The sequence below is a fragment of the Oncorhynchus nerka genome, linkage group LG4 (genome assembly GCF_034236695.1).
Source record: "Oncorhynchus nerka isolate Pitt River linkage group LG4, Oner_Uvic_2.0, whole genome shotgun sequence".
Taxonomy (NCBI): domain Eukaryota; kingdom Metazoa; phylum Chordata; class Actinopteri; order Salmoniformes; family Salmonidae; genus Oncorhynchus; species Oncorhynchus nerka.
In genome coordinates this window covers 90,822,287-90,836,698 of record NC_088399.1, presented here as the reverse complement: position 1 = coordinate 90,836,698, position 14,412 = coordinate 90,822,287, and the positions used below count along the sequence as shown (strand labels likewise).

The window sequence follows — 14,412 nt, the reverse complement described above, 5'->3', positions numbered from 1 at the left end:
GCTAGGCCAATTCCAGGACCTTAATGTGCTTCTTCTTGAGCCACTCCTTTGTTGCCTTGGCCGTGTGTTTGGGGTCATTGTCATGCTGGAATACCCATCCACCACTCATTTCAATGCCCTGGCTGAGGGAAGGAGGTTCTCATCCAAGATTTGACGGTACATGGCCCCGTCCATCTTCCCTTTGATGCGGTGAAGTTGTCCTGTCCCCTTAGCAGAAAAACACCCCCAAAGCATGTTTCCACCTCCATGTTTGACGGTGGGGATGGTGTTCTTGGGGTCATAGGCAGCATTCCTCCTCCTCCAAACACGGCGAGTTGAGTTGATGCCAAAGAGCCACATTTTGGTCTCATCTGACCACAACACTTTCACCCAGTTTGCTAATGAACATCTGAATGAATCAGAGGACAACTTCAGACAGGCATGTATATGTGCTTTCTTGAGCAGGGGGACCTTGCGGGTGCTGTAGGATTTCAGTCCTTCACGGCACAGTGAACGGTGACTATGGTCCCAGCTGCCTTGAGATCATTGACAAGATCCTCCCGTGTAGTTCTGGGCTGATTCCTCACCATTCTCATGACTATTGCAAATCCACGAGGTGAGAACTTGCATGGAGCCCCAGGCCGAGGGAGATTGATAGTTCTTTTGTGTTTCTTCCATTTGCGAATAATCGCACCAACTGTTGTCACCAAGCTGCTTGGCGATGGTCTTGTAGCCCATTCCAGCCTTGTGTAGGTCTACAATCTTGTCCCTGACATCCTTGGAGAGCTCTTTGGTCTTGGCCATGGTGGAGAGTTTGGAATCTGATTGATTGCTTCTGTGGACAGGTGTCTTTTATACAGGTAACAAACTGAGATTAGGAGCACTCCCTTTAAGAGTGTGCTCCTAATCTCAGCTCGTTACCTGTACAAAAGACACCTGGGGCCCAGAAATCTTTCTGATTGAGAGGGGGTCAAATACTTATTTCCCTCATTAAAATGCAAATCAATTTATAACATTTTTGACATGCGTTTTTCTGGATTTTGTTGTTGTTATTCTGTCTCTGACTGTTCAAATAAACCTACCATTAAAATTATAGACTGATCATGTCTTTGTCAGTGGGCAACCGTACAAAATCAGCAGGGGATCAAGTACTTTTTTCCCTCACTGTAGATGCTTTTTTCGTTAATTAGGCTAAATACTCTTGAACCATATGGTCTATCTACTAGAAACTCATTGACAATACGGACAACGTTTTTTAAAAGTATATGAATACATTTTGTTAAAGTTATTCAAGTATAAATTACCAAAATTGAGATAGATTTTCAGTTAATTACCAATCCATGACAAAATTACTGAATATTTTAGTAACTTTGGTAAATTGCCAGTAGCTTTGCAATCCTAGATATGTAACGTCGTTCTTCGTTTGTAGAAAGAGAGTCGGACCGAAATGCAGCGTGTAGGTTACTCATGTTACTTTAAATGAAGAAAAACGTGATACATGAAATAACTGTGAGAATACAAAACAACAAACGGAACGTGACACTAATTACAGCCTATCTGGTGACTACAACACAGAGACAGGACAAACACCCACCAAATACGACGCGAACTCAGACTACCTAAATACGGTTCCCAATCAGAGACGATAAGCAGCTGACTCCAATTGAGAATCGCCTCAGGCAGCCAAGCTTAACTAGACACACCCCTAATCAACACAATCCCAATTACTACAAACCCCAATACGAAACACAACATATAAACCCATGTCACACCCTGGCTTACCCAAACATATACCAAAAACACAAAATATAATGACCAAGGCGTGACAAGATATAACTATTTCTGTCACAGAATTCCATTGTTTCTCCCTTCCTATATGTGTAATATAATGTTTTGACACAGTAAAATTGATCTCTGAGGAAAATATGAGAGGCCTAGAGACATGAGTAGGATTCCTCAGTAATTGAAAATTTACGTTAGTCATCAATGACTTCAGTGTTTTACAATGGGAACGGAAACGTGAGCCCGTCTCTGGATAGGTTGCTATCCCAAATAGCACCCTATTCCTTACATAGTAACCTACTTTTGACGAGAACCCAATAGGGAATAGGGTGCCATTTGGGACGACCGCTAAGGCGATGACCTCTAAGGCGATGACCTCGTCTGTCTCTATACACTACAGGATGTCTCTATGCACTACAGGATGGAGCTCTTCCTCTAGTTCCTGTGGGAGAGGTCAGTGACCATGGCCCTGATTTATACCAGCTTGAGCTGCACGGTGAGTGTGTGTATGTGGCTGCTCCTGCTCGCTGACGTGGAGCGCTCTGGGCTCAGTTTCACGATAGCAATGGAACTTTAACTTCGGAGTGTTTTAACGATGCGTCGTTCCTGCAACGGACGAAGACGTAATATGCGTTTCTCAAAACACCAGCAGAGAGAATGTCCACGAAGTGCGTCGTGGAGACATACGTCGATACTTATAGGATCGAGAGAAGAAGAAAGAAAAAGGCAGCGATGCTCTCGGATTAGTTATTACCATTCAAATCTTACCTTAACATTATAATTATTCCACAATACTGACGACGCATCAGCTCCTAGAAAGATATTATTATCATTGGCGGCAAATATTGAGGTGACTTATTCTAATATAAATCTCCTGAATAAGGATGTGTAAATCGAAGCTTTGGCACATCATGTTGCTACACACCATGAAATATATTGAGGCAGAAATGACAGACAGTAGCCTACAATTAGCAAAATAATCCAATCAAAACGTATTTTATTTCTCACATGCGCCGAATACAACCTTACCGTGAAATAATTACTTACAAGCCCTTAACCGACAATGCAGTCCAAGAAATAGAATTAAGAAAATATTTACTTTAAAAAATATATATATATATATAGATCTCAATTGAATGAACATGACATTTATTTAAATATTATTTAGTTATATGCCTGTGTGGCCTGTACTGTTAAATATCTTTTAAATTTGGTCATATGGGTTTTCATTTCAAACATTGTTTTATCCTTGTTTGTAACAATTCCAATGACATTGTCAACTTTGTATTTATAGTCAGCTTAGTTCGGTCGCAGAGAAACAGACATCTTGATTCTATGTAGGTCTGTATCTAACGAAACACTTAGCTGTTCTAAGTGGTCTGAGGCAGTCAGTCTGTAAATAACAAGCGTTTTCAAGTGCAACTTTAGTAACAATGGTTTTGGGAAACAGCTCTGAGATGTAACATTGCTCCTATGAAGGTTTTATCAATGAACTTAGCCTTAGCCGTGTTTCTACATCTGCATTGCTTGCTGTTTGGGGTTTTAGGCTCGGTTTCTGTACAGCACTTTGTGACATCTGCTGACGTCATTACACTAATGAGTCACTAATGAGTCATTACACTAATGCTAGTTAGCAAGTGCGCTAAAGCTAGTTAGCAACTTCCTTCAAACTGGACACGGAGACATACAAATGGTTTCCACGAGTTCATCTGACTCTGAGGAAGGAGATAAAGGGCTTCATTTCCAAAATCCTGAAGTATCCCTTTAAGATGTTTTTTAGGAAGCTGAGCCCAGATCTGTCTGCCTGAGAAACAGACACCTCCCTCCCTCCTCAGACGCCTACTGACCCAGCTAATGCCACAATAACATCCCTAGCTACCCTCCTGACCCGTCACTCCCCCCTGCTCGCTCGCAGAAGATATGGGCCTTTGGAGAAGAATACCTCACATTCTAACATGGCCCTTCCACACCCATCCCAACCCCTCCTCTCCCGAATGCACAAACACACAGTACCCCTGCCAATAGGAGACAAAACTGAAACTGACCATTTCAACATGTCTGACTAAAGGAGAAATGAGAGGTACTTTGTTATTTTCCGTAGTCAGTCTACCCCTCTAATTCAGCCCCTCTCTTAGCAGTAAATGTAATGGACGCTGTAGGCTAAATACAAGGTTATCACAACACGGTATGCAAAATGTTATCTTAATCATGTGTATTACAGTTGAAAAACAAATGGTTTTGTCATCAAAAACCATTTGTTTTTCAACTGTTTTAATGAGAGAGAATGAGAGAACTTCTGTGGTGGGGGTGGTGGGGGGTTGTGCTGAAGCCCAAATCTACGTCCCAAGTCCCAAATGGTATCCTATTCCTATATAGTGCACTACTTTGGACCAGAGCCCATAGAGCTCTGGTCAAAATAAGTGCTCTATGTAGGGGATAGGGTACGATTTGGGACACAGACTACATTTCCAGGCCAACTGTGATCTTGAATGTGGGCCAGGAACATTGCATCAGGAAAACTTTGAGAGAGTGGAAGAGGGTCCACGTCAGTCCACGTCCCATGATTACTTCCACAGAAGAGAAGCTCTATTGTCTTGGAGCTCTATTCAAAGTTCTCCAGTTTAAAAAACTAATTTGCAACCAAGAAGATAAATAAAATCTTCAACAAGGCGCGTTTTGAAACGTAAAAAAACTTTTGTCAGTTGAGATCGTGACTGATAGTAGGCCTTATATACCACGGAACAGACTTACAAACACTTGCAGTATACTGCCAGTCCTCGGGATTTCAGTGATATCATATACAATACCACACATGCTCAAAAACACTTTCTGTCTGCATTAAACAAAAGCTGATTCATTGTCTTGACGAGGAAACGTGGTGCCTCACTGCCATTCCTTTTGTGGTCCCAAATACCACCCTATTCCTTTTACAGTGCACTAACTCTGACCAAGGTCCATAGGGCTCCAGTCAAAAGTAGTGTACTATAGAGGGAATAGGGGGGCCATTCAGGATGTAACCCTTTTGTGAGCTGCAAACAGAGCTTCTTGGAGGGGCTTAGTCTCATGGCTGCCTCAACTACAAAGCCACTAATGTTTCTCTTACAAGAGGATTCTGGTGCTTGTCTCTCTGTCTCAATGTCATGGTGGTCCTCTAGCCCCCGGGGCTTCACATAGCTAACCCTATCCCTGAAGTGTCCCTCTACAGTCAGTGTCCCTCTCCAGTCAGTGTCCCTCTCCAGTCAGTGTCCCTCTCCAGTCAGTGTCCCTCTCCAGTCAGTGTCCCTCTACAGTCAGTGTCCCTCTACAGTCAGTGTCCCTCTACAGTCAGTGTCCCTCTACAGTCAGTGTCCCTCTACAGTCAGTGTCCCTCTCCAGTCAGTGTCCCTCTCCAGTCAGTGTCCCTCTACAGTCAGTGTCCCTCTCCAGTCTACCCGGCATCATGGCACTGCTCCAAGAGAGATGACGGGGGGTCAAGGGGAGAGTCTAACTGCAGTAGGGTCGCGTCCAAAATGGCTGCCTATTCCATATAAAGTGTCTGTCTTTCTCTGTCTGTCTGACTGTCTGTCTGTCTGCATAGAGCAGAGCATACCTATTCCACAGGAAAGGTAAACTATCATAAAAGCAGCGTGAGAAACAGGGTTCTCCTGTCACAGTGCTGGAGGTCAAATCAAACACAGGACAAGAGAAACAGGGTTCTCCTGTCACAGTGCTGGAGGTCAAATCAAACACCAGCCACAGGACAAGAGAAACAGGGTTCTCCTGTCACAGTGCTGGAGGTCAAATCAAACACAGGACAAGAGAAACAGGGTTCTCCTGTCACAGTGCTGGAGGTCAAATCAAACACCAGCCACAGGACAAGAGAAATAAGGGTTCTCCTGTCACAGTGCTGGAGGTCAAATCAAACACAGGACATGAGAAACAGGGTTCTCCTATCACAGTGCTGGAGGTCAAATCAAACACAGGACAAGAGAAACAGGGTTCTCCTATCACAGTGCTGGAGGTCAAATCAAACACAGGACAAGAGAAACAGGGTTCTCCTATCACAGTGCTGGAGGTCAAATCAAACACAGGACAAGAGAAACAGGGTTCTCCTATCACAGTGCTGGAGGTCAAATCAAACACAGGACAAGAGAAACAGGGTTCTCCTGTCACAGTGCTGGAGGTCAAATCAAACACAGGACAAGAGAAACAGGGTTCTCCTGTCACAGTGCTGGAGGTCAAATCAAACACAGGACAAGAGAAACAGGGTTCTCCTGTCACAGTGCTGGAGGTCAAATCAAACACAGGACAAGAGAAACAGGGTTCTCCTATCACAGTGCTGGAGGTCAAATCAAACACCAGCCACAGGACAAGATAAACAGGGTTCTCCTGTCACAGTGCTGGAGGTCAAATCAAACACCAGCCACAGGACAAGAGAAACAGGGTTCTCCTGTCACAGTGCTGGAGGTCAAATCAAACACAGTACAAGAGAAACAGGGTTCTCCTATCACAGTGCTGGAGGTCAAATCAAACACAGGACAAGAGAAACAGGGTTCTCCTATCACAGTGCTGGAGGTCAAATCAAACACCAGCCACAGGACAAGAGAAACAGGGTTCTCCTGTCACAGTGCTGGAGGTCAAATCAAACACAGGACAAGAGAAACAGGGTTCTCCTGTCACAGTGCTGGAGGTCAAATCAAACACAGGACAAGAGAAACAGGGTTCTCCTGTCACAGTGCTGGAGGTCAAATCAGACACAGGACAAGAGAAACAGGGTTCTCCTATCACAGTGCTGGAGGTCAAATCAAACACAGGACAAGAGAAACAGGGTTCTCCTATCACAGTGCTGGAGGTCAAATCAAACACAGGACAAGAGAAACAGGGTTCTCCTGTCACAGTGCTGGAGGTCAAATCAAACACAGGACAAGAGAAACAGGGTTCTCCTGTCACAGTGCTGGAGGTCAAATCAAACACAGGACAAGAGAAACAGGGTTCTCCTATCACAGTGCTGGAGGTCAAATCAAACACCAGCCACAGGACAAGAGAAACAGGGTTCTCCTGTCACAGTGCTGGAGGTCAAATCAAACACAGGACAAGAGAAACAGGGTTCTCCTGTCACAGTGCTGGAGGTCAAATCAAACACAGGACAAGAGAAACAGGGTTCTCCTGTCACAGTGCTGGAGGTCAAATCAAACACAGGACAAGAGAAACAGGGTTCTCCTGTCACAGTGCTGGAGGTCAAATCAAACACAGGACAAGAGAAACAGGGTTCTCCTGTCACAGTGCTGGAGGTAAAATCAAACACCAGCCACAGGACACGAGAAACAGGGTTCTCCTGTCACAGTGCTGGAGGTCAAATCAAACACAGGACAAGAGAAACAGGGTTCTCCTGTCACAGTGCTGGAGGTCAAATCAAACACAGGACAAGAGAAACAGGGTTCTCCTGTCACAGTGCTGGAGGTCAGTAGTACTGTGCTTCTGGAATGATGAAGAGCTGCAGCACAGCGGTTCTGCCTCCATCAAGTGCCTGCCTTCCTCATCAAGAGGAAGAGCAGGGTTACCCTTACCAGCCTCCAGTGACCAAACCATCCACAAGACTAGAGGAATACAACACTGTACATCCCAATATGTTAGCCTATTGTTCACACCATCAAATCACCATTCAAACACAAATGTTATTACAAGGCATTATGATGGTCAAGATAACAGCCATCACTGCTATCAGCTGGTTCATGACTAGAGGGTGTAATCAGACCAGGCCAGACCACTGCTAGCTCTGGTCCAGGGCGAACGTGCACTAGGCCTTGGACCAGAGCTAACTGACTGCATGGGCCAGGTTTACTGGTGGAATATTATTGTTTGTTACCAAGGTGCTGGTCTGCTATGGTAATCTATTTTGAGGTATAGGGTTTGACGCTGACAGCAACTGGACACTGTAGAGACACCAGCAGATTTCCAAAGTCAGGTTAATTTGAAAACGGCATTGTTTGTTGTGCCTGGTGCTGGATTGGTTCATTGGTATTGGATGGTAATAAAGAATTACACATAGGTCGCAGTATTTCCCAGCTCTCTGGCCAAGGAACGATGTCAGGGCATTTTGCACTATATTCAACATGCATCTTTCTGGTCATTTAATCCGGAGAGCAGGTGGCCAAACGGCAACAAAAACCGGCATTGCTGCTTTGGTGAAAAAATGTCTGTTAGGAATAGTAGGGTATCAATCAATAAGATATGAATTATGTTTTTTTTTTACTGTTTTTTAAAATTCATGTTTATGTTAATGCCTATTCAAATGGTGGCCTGTTGATTTTGATTGAACGGATCAAACACAATGCATGCGCAGGCACACAGATTTTATCAACACGTCCATGAATACCAACACATTTACTCCAAGCATTCAATCACCCCACTGTTGAAATATATTTGATTGTTAATTTGATCCTTTAGCACCGCATTAAGTGTGGCTAATGTGTCCTATGGTGGCGAGTATAAAATAACTTACATGTATCTGTTAATGTCAGTTTCTCCTCAATGTTTTTCTCAAGATCGTTGTATTCCATTTTTTCCATTCAAGCGATTGTCAGTCCCTTTCCAGTTGCAGTCATTCCTCAAATATATCGAAGGACAGGAGAAAAACTCTCTGTATACTCAGATCACCAACATGCTCTTCGTAAATCCAAGAGGGAACGGTAGGGGAATCAAATGAAAGAATAACTAGACAGAAAAATCACGATGACTAGTCTATGTACGTCTCTCTTATTTACTCTTGAACTACAGACCCTTCACTGTCAGATCATATTGTATGACAAATTAATATCAACAGAGTTGACCAAAGGAAAAGTCCGAGCTAGGCAGAGACTTAATCGTAGCAATAGCACTGCTTGTCGAATATCTGTACCGGACGGACAGCCGCTGCCTGCCTCTCTGATTGACTGTACCATCTATCTTACCGGGGGTTAAGCAAAACCCGGTGCACCTACTGATCAAAAATAATTTAACCGACAAAATGTTACAAAATGTTTAACACGTCTCGATAATTGATTTACAGTTGCATTTTTGTACACTTAGAGTATACGGTTTGACGGGGGAAATGGGAGAATATATCGAGCTTGCAAAACAACGATCCCCCTGTTAGAAATGGTTGCAGCCATCAGATACACACGCTGAACACTCAAAGCAATGTATCTATCTAAGGAGCCCACAGACATCTGTGCTATAGTCATAATAACAGTTTAATGCAGCATTATTAACATGTCATTCATCAAAAGAGGGTTCTTAACATGATCTCTTGAATTCAGATAAGCTGCCCGTTGCAGTTGGACCTGCATGTTTTCTCATTTGGGTTGCTCTTTATTTTTTTTATGTGAGGCAATCATTGGATGGAACGAATAGTCTCACGTGAATAATTTCTGTTTTAATTCATTCAGCCTGTAGTTTGACACTGTGACAAGATCGTTAAGAATTAATGCGACCTTCTTTTTCACTGTAGGTGACACATTTATCCTGCAGTCAGAGGTTGAAGTCCGGTGTCTATTTTCCATTTAGGTAAGGCAGGGTGAGTGAGTTAGGCCTGGAACAGCCCAGTTACACAAAGACACAATACACAGAGTGGAACTTCTACTGGATTCACTTACTTTTGCGACTAGGTTTAGACCTACTAAAGCACACTAGGCTACCCTGGGGCGACAGGCTACCCTGGGGTGGCAGGGTAGCCTAGTGTTTAGAGCGTTGGACTAGTAACCGGAAGGTTGCAAGTTCAAATCCCTGAGCTGACAAGGTACAAATCTGTCGTTCTGCCCCTGAACAGGCAGTTAACCCACTGTTCCTAGGCCGTCATTGAAAATAAGAATTTGTTCTTAACTGACTTGCCTAGTTAAATAAAGGTAAAATAAAATTTGTACCTTGTCAGCTCGGGGATTTGACATGACCAAAGTAAGTCATCATCAGTATTGTAACACCATAAAACAATGGCCTACTTCAATGTCTCTATTATAGATTGTTAGTCCAATGATATTTGCCCTATATTCTGGTCCCTTGTGTAAACACTATTAGTCTGTTTATGGAGGACTCATTCATTTAAAAAAAATGTTTTTTAAATAGTTCCAACCACTTGCCCTTTTACAACACTTTTAATTCAAAATTAGGTAAATTACAGATGTTTCAAGATAATCTTCATCATAAAGTATCTCTCTGTACATCCATGTCTCATACAGTAATATCATAAATAGTACTATATGTCATTTACCAGATGCTTTTATCCAAAGCGACTCAGTCGTGCATGCATACATTTTTACATAGAGTGGCCCCAGCTCTGTCGTAACCGGCCGCGACCGGGAGGTCCGTGGGGTGATGCACAATTGGCCTAGCGTCGTCCGGGTTAGGGAGGGTTTGGCCGGTAGGGATATCCTTGTCTCATCGCGCACCAGCGACTCCTGTGAAGGGCCGGGCGCAGTGCGCGCTAACCAAGGTTGCCAGGTGCACAGTGTTTCCTCCGACAGATTGGTGCGGCTGGCTTCCGGGTTGGATGCGCGCTGTGTTAAGAAGCAGTGCGGCTTGGTTGGGTTGTGTATCAGAGGACGCAGGACTTTCAACCTTCATCTCTCCCGAGCCCGTACGGGAGTTGTAGCGATGAGACAAGATAGTAGCTACTAAACAATTGGATACCACGAAATTGGGGAGAAAAAGGGGTAAAATTCAACCTTTTTTTAAATTTTTTATTTAAGAGTGGCCCCAGCGTCATTGGTAGGATTTGTCTCTTATAAACTGTGCAGATTGATATTACCAACTGCCTGTTAGATGTACATGATGTATGGCAGTATTCTAGTGTAAAATCATAAACCAGTACACAGGATTACTATTACTAAAAGTATAGAGATTCACCTTCTCTTCGCCTTTGTAAAACATCCTGCATTTTGCATCAACACCAGGCAGCAAGTAGACTCTGCTAAAGCCCTGCAGATACATTCTTCTGCTAAACCCCTGCAGACTCAGAGAATAGGGACAGCTCATGTCAGAATGCTTTGAATACAGGCAAAAATGCATTTCTGGGTGTTGAGACACAAATAAAAAATTCATGACCCACTTAGCGCAGTACAGCAATACAAATATTCCAGAAATTGTTTACAAGCTTGAGAATCGGAACTAAGGGCAACATCTCAACAAACTATCATGGTCTAAACACACCAAGACAGTCGTGAAGAGGGCACGACAACACCTTTTCACCCTCAGGAGACTGAAAATATTTGGCATGGGTCCCCAGATCCTCAAGAAGTTCTACACCATCGAGAGCATCCCGACCGGTTACATCACCGCCTGGTATGGCAACTGCTCGGCAAATTGTCAAAGACTCCAGTCACCCAAGTCATAGACTGTTCTCTCTGCTACTGCACGGCAAGCGGTACTGGAGCGCCAAGTCTAGGTCCAAAAGGCTCCTTAACAGCTTCTACCCCCAAGCAATAAGACTGCTGAACAATTAATCAAACCCAACAATGCAGTAATCAATATCAATGTAACACTAAAAATAACAGGGTAGAACAAAAAGAACACAAGAAAGTAAGAGAATCCATCAAGATGAATTGTGTTAGGGGAGATGAAATACACCCAGATGAATTGTGTTAGGGGAGATGAAATACACCCAGATGAATTGTGTTAGGGGAGATGAAATACACCCAGATAAATTGTGTTAGGGGAGATGAAATACACCCAGATGAATTGTGTTAGGGGAGGATGTTGCTGATCCATCTACTGAGTACTACCCATAGAAATATAATTACTAGAAAGGGGAAAGCCCATCAGAACGCAGCAATTTACTTTTGTAGTGATTCAATTTCTATGGTATTGTCTCTCTCAAACCCATCAACAGCCTATCCAAGGCTTGCAGCGCCGGCATCCATAATGGAATTGGCTTTATTAGTATGAGTTAAACCACAGTGCCTGTGAGGGAGGAATACATGATTTAGTGGCGCAGTAATGAGCTTTTGAGAAGCAGCAAGGATGAGAAGTAGGGGCTGGGGGAATGGACAGTCAATCACCCATGCACATCCAAGATGAGGTAGGATCAGGCTCGATTGTTAAATAGTCTCTCTCTCCCTTTCTCTCTCTCAATTCAATTCAAGGGGCTTTATTGGCATGGGAAACATATGTTAACATTGCCAAAGCAAGTGAAGTAGATAATATACAAAAGTGAAATAAACAATAAAAACAGTAAACATTACACTCACAGAAGTTCCAAAATAATAAAGACATTACAAATATCATATTATGTCTTTATACAGTGTTGTAACAATGTGCAAATAGTGAACGTACAAAAGAGAAAATAAATAAGCATAAATATGGGTTGTATTTACAATGCTGTTTGTTCTTCACTGGTTGCCCTTTTCTTGTGGCAACAGGTCACAAATATCACAAATTGTATTTGTTTTCCAATTCCTTGTGGGTCTGTAATCTGAGGGAAATATGTGTCTCTAATATGGTCATACATTTGGAAGGAGGTTAGGAAGTGCAGCTCAGTTTCCACCTAATTTTGTAGGCAGTGTGCACATAGTCTGTCTTCTCTTGAGAACCAGGTCTGCCTTCGGCGGCTTTTCTCAATAGCAAGGCTCACTGAGTCTGTACATAGTCAAAGCTTTCCTTAAGTTTGGGTCAGTCACAGTGGTCAGGTATTCTGCCACTGTGTACTCTCTGTTTAGGGCCAAATAGCATTCTAGTTTGCTCTATTTTTTGTTAATTCTTTTCAATGTGTCAAGTAATAATATTTTTGTTTTCTCATGATTTGGTTGGGTCTATTTGTGTTACTGTCCTGGGGCTCTGTGGGGTCTCTCTCTCTCTCTCTCTCTCTCTCTCTCTCTCTCTCATACACTACAAGGAACTTATACATATGTACGGCCAGTTAAGACATTATGCGGCAGTGTTTTCAGGTGAATTAATTCCATAAGTTCCTTCATTCTTCTCGTATTTCTTGCTCCCTGAAAGTGCCTGTTTGAGAATACTGTATATTCAACAATGCAGTGCATTCAACTAGGCTCCAATTCATGTTTGTGCTGATTCAGTATGAAAAGAGAATTGATAAGTCTTGATTCCTGAGGGCTTGTGTCCCCTGATGATACAAACAGCCATTACGTAGCCAATTCTTCCACAAATCATCCCATTAATGTTTAACAGCTATACAAAAGGAAGATGGATACATGAATGGGTTCTTTGTTGAGCTGATGATGACTTTAAGACACTGATGACGATGTTACGTCACTGATGACCATTTTAAGACACTGATGACGGTGTTAAGTCACTGATGACCATGTTAAGTCACTGGTGGCGGTGTTAAGTCACTGATGACCATGTTAAGACAATGATGACCATGTTAAGTCACTGATGACCTGGTTAAGTCACTGATGATGATTTTAAGTCACTGATGACCATGTTAAGCCACTGGTGACGGTGTTTAGTCACTGATGACCATGTTAAGCCACTGATGACCATGTTAAGTCACCGATGACCATGTTAAGCCACTGATGACGGTGTTAAGTCACTGCTGACCACGTTAAGCCACTGATGATGATGTTAAGTCACTGATGACCATGTTAAACCACTGATGACCATGTTAAGTCACCGATGACCATGTTAAGCCACTGATGACGGTGTTAAGTCACTGATGACCACGTTAAGCCACTGATGGTGTTAAGTCACTGATGACCATGTTAAACCACTGATGACCATGTTAAGTCACCGATGACCATGTTAAGCCACTGATGACGGTGTTAAGTCACTGATGACCATGTTAAGCCACTGATGACGGTGTTAAGTCACTGATGACAGTGTTAAGTCACTGATGACCATGTTAAGTCACTGATGACCATGTTAAGCCACTGATGATGATTTTAAGTCACCGATGACCATATTAAACCACTGATGACGGTGTTAAGTCACTGATGACCATGTTAAGCCACTAATGAAGGTGTTAAGTCAATGATGACAGTGTTAAGTCACTGATGACCATGTTAAGTCACTGATGACCATGTTAAGCCACTGATGATGATTTTAAGTCACCGATGACCATGTTAAACCACTGATGACGGTGTTAAGTCACTGATGACCATGTTAAGCCACTAATGAAGGTGTTAAGTCAATGATGACAATGTTAAGTTACTGATGACCTGGTTAAGTCACTGATGATGATTTTAAGTCACTGATGACCATGTTAAGCCACTGATGACAGTGTTAAGTCACTGATGACCATGTTAAGCCACTGATGACCATGTTAAGTCACTGATGATGATTTTAAGTCAATGATGACAATGTTAAGTCACTGATGACGGTGTTAAGTCACTGATGACCATGTTAAGTCACTGATGACGATGAAAGAATAACCATCCTACATGTAGGTTCCACTTGTGCTAATCTCCATCCACCCATCTATCCCTCCAGTCATCCACCTATCCATCATTTATCCCACCCACCCACCCACCCACCCACCCATCCACCCACCCACCCACAAACCCACCCACCTACCTACCTACCCACCCATCCATCCATCCATCCACCCAGCCTATTGCACATTAATAATTAAAGCACAGCTACCAAACTCAACCAATCAAAGCCTCTCACAATCCCACCCGGAGGCAAATCACAATTAACAATAAAACAGACGTTCTAATTTTGTTAACCACATCGAAGCAC

General features: G+C 43.1%; 1 pseudogene; it reads right to left on the bottom strand.

The window, feature by feature from the left end:
- The window catches only part of LOC115116592 (MAP7 domain-containing protein 1-like), an 89,411-nt pseudogene extending 80,765 nt beyond the window's left edge, over nt 1-8,646 (bottom strand).
- Between the last annotated feature and the right edge of the window lie 5,766 nt (nt 8,647-14,412).